Below are 2500 nucleotides of genomic sequence, written 5' to 3'. Positions count from 1 at the left end.
CGTCGGGCGCGCCCCCGCGGGCGGACGCTCCCCTGAGGGCGGCAGCAGGGGAGGCACCCCCGCGGGGCCTAGAGGTCGTTTCCCTCACCCAGGGCCAGGTACCTAGCGTCCGCGCCTCCGCGGCCCTCCCTCGGCGAAGCCCGGGGGTCGAAGGCCGCGGGAGCCGGGCGGGGGTTTAAAGACCCGGGCGGCTCGGTGCGACCCGCGGGACCGGGCCGGGCGGCGGTGCCCCTCCAGGGGTGGGAGCTGCTCCCGCCGTACCCCTGGCCGTGGTGCTGACCGTCCGCGCTCGTGCCCGCGGGCAGCCGGGCCGGGGAGGGGTGCCCACTGCCCCCCCTTTCCGCGGTCCGGTCTCGGCGGCGAGACCGCGGCGCGGTCGGCCGTGTCCGGCCCGCCTGCCTCGAAACGGGAGACCTCTCCGGGCAGGGAGCGCGGGCTCTCTGCCGGGGTGGCGAGCCCCCCCCCGCGGTGGGGGGGGGCTCGCCGGGCGGCGGCGGCCCCCGGGCCGCCGCGGCCTCCGTCGTGGCGCCGCGGCGCGCTGCGCTCCCCTCCTCCCCCGTCCCGCCCCGGCGAGCGTTCCGCGGTGTCGAGCCGCCAGCCGCCGGGGGTGGCAGCCCGGCCGAGCGGCGGCGGCGCCGCTCGGCATGCCGGTCGGCCGGCGGGCGTCCGCCCGCCGTCGGCTGCGACCGTCCCCGTCCCGGGCCACGCCCGCCGCTTCGCCGTCCGCCCTCACCGGCTCCGCCGGGCGGGCGGGCGGTCGGGCGGCCGGGGGCAGCCCGGCTCCGGTCTGCCCGCGGAAGCGGGGAGAGCGGTGCCTGCCCCCGGCTTAGCGCCGTCCGCCTCCCGCCTGGTGCGTGCCTGCGGAGGGGCCGGGGCGCGAAGTGGCACGGAGGTGGTTCCGGGCGGGGCGGCCGCTCCGGCGCGGCGGCGGGTCGGTCGCTCGTCCGGCAGGCAGCTGCCGGGCAGCGCGCGTCCGTCTCGGGTCCTGGTTGGTCGCCAAGCTCCGGCGCGGTGACGGCCGGCACACGGGCGTGCCGGCGGGGCGAGCCGGTGGGAGGCAGGCGGCTGCCGCAGGGCGTCGCGGGGCTGCGCGGAGGCACGTCCGCGTCCCCCGAGCGAGGCAGGTGGTCGGCGCGGTCGGGCGCGCGGCGGCCTTCCGTGCGGAGGCCGGGCCGAGCCCGGGCGCCTGGGCCGCCTCCGAAGCGAGCAAGGCGCTTGTTTTCCCCAGGTGTCGGTCGCGGAGCGCGGGCTCCCTCCGCCCTTGCCGTTCGGAGTTTTTCGGTGGGCATCCGCCTTCCGTTTCCCCGCCCGTCGTGTGTGTTTGTACGGTCAGCTGAGGCGAGGCGTCTCGGCGGCGCGGCCGGTCGCGCTCCCTCCGCGCGGGCGGAGGGGGGCGGGCGGTCGTCCGCCGGGGCTGCCGTCCAGAGAGGGGCCGCTCCTCCGGGAGCGGTCCCGGCCCTCCCGCGCACGCGGGGCGGTGCCGAAAGCCAGACAACTCTTAGCGGTGGATCACTCGGCTCGTGCGTCGATGAAGAACGCAGCTAGCTGCGAGAATTAATGTGAATTGCAGGACACATTGATCATCGACACTTCGAACGCACTTGCGGCCCCGGGTTCCTCCCGGGGCTACGCCTGTCTGAGCGTCGCTTGACGATCAATCGCCGGCCGGTCCGCCGCCCCTGGCGCGCTGTCAGGGCGGCGGCCGCAGCGGCGCGGCTGGGGCGCCTCGCAGGTCCCGCGTGCGGCGTCGGCCCCGGGCCCGGGGAGCGGTTCCCCGTCGCCCGGTGGCGGCGCCGCCGGCCGAGGGCCTTCGTCCCCCTAAGTCGAGACTCGGGGAGCGCTCCGAAGCTCCCCGCTCCCGGAGCACCCGTTGTGCGGAGCTCGTCCCGCCGGGGCCGCCGGGGCTCGGTCTGTCCGGCCGGGCCTGGGCGGTGGTGGGGAAGAGAAGCGCGAGGGGGAGAGGCGCGGGCCTCGCCCCCGGCCTCCCGCGCGGGCGGCTGTCTGCGGGTGGGTACCACTGCGGGGTGGGACCGTGCCGTGCTGCCGCCCGCGTGCGTGCCGGGGACGAGGGGGCCACCCGGCGGCCACCCCCCCCGTCGCTCTTCCTCCCCGTTTCCCCCGCCGCGCTGCGGCGCCGTCCGCGGCGGCGGCGGGGGCGGGCGGCGGCGTTGCCGTCGTCGCCGGCGGCGGCCGCGCGTGCGGTTTGCCGTCGGCGGCCGGTCCCGTCCGTCCCGCCCCCGTCGCAGCGCGGCGCGGCGTCGCCCGCGCCGCCCGGCCGTCGGGTCGGCCGCGGCCCGGGCGCGCCCCGGCGGGCCGTCTCCCGGGCGCGTCGTCGAGACGCGCAGCGTCGGGCGGCCTCCGGGCTGGGGGCTCCTTCCCGCGCCTTCCCTCCGCCGCGTGGCGGAGGGTGGCCGGGGCGTGGCACGGGCCGGCCGGGTGCGGAGCGAGGGCTAGCCCGCGCGGGGCTACCGGCGCCGTCCGTCCGGCTGCGCCGCGTGCC

The 2500-nt window shown here is 80.2% G+C and overlaps 1 non-coding gene across 1 annotated transcript; it reads left to right on the top strand.

The window, feature by feature from the left end:
• The first annotated feature begins 1493 nt into the window (after window positions 1-1493).
• On the top strand, window positions 1494-1646 carry LOC122154421. The gene has a single exon (XR_006166330.1). It is a non-coding gene; the product is annotated as a 5.8S ribosomal RNA (ribosomal RNA).
• The last annotated feature ends 854 nt before the right edge of the window (window positions 1647-2500 follow it).

This window comes from Tyto alba, unplaced genomic scaffold (genome assembly GCF_018691265.1).
Source record: "Tyto alba isolate M040663 unplaced genomic scaffold, T.alba_DEE_v4.0 Super-Scaffold_100000100069, whole genome shotgun sequence".
Taxonomy (NCBI): domain Eukaryota; kingdom Metazoa; phylum Chordata; class Aves; order Strigiformes; family Tytonidae; genus Tyto; species Tyto alba.
Note: the sequence above shows the minus strand (reverse complement) of the source record. Positions and strands in the feature narration are given on the sequence as shown.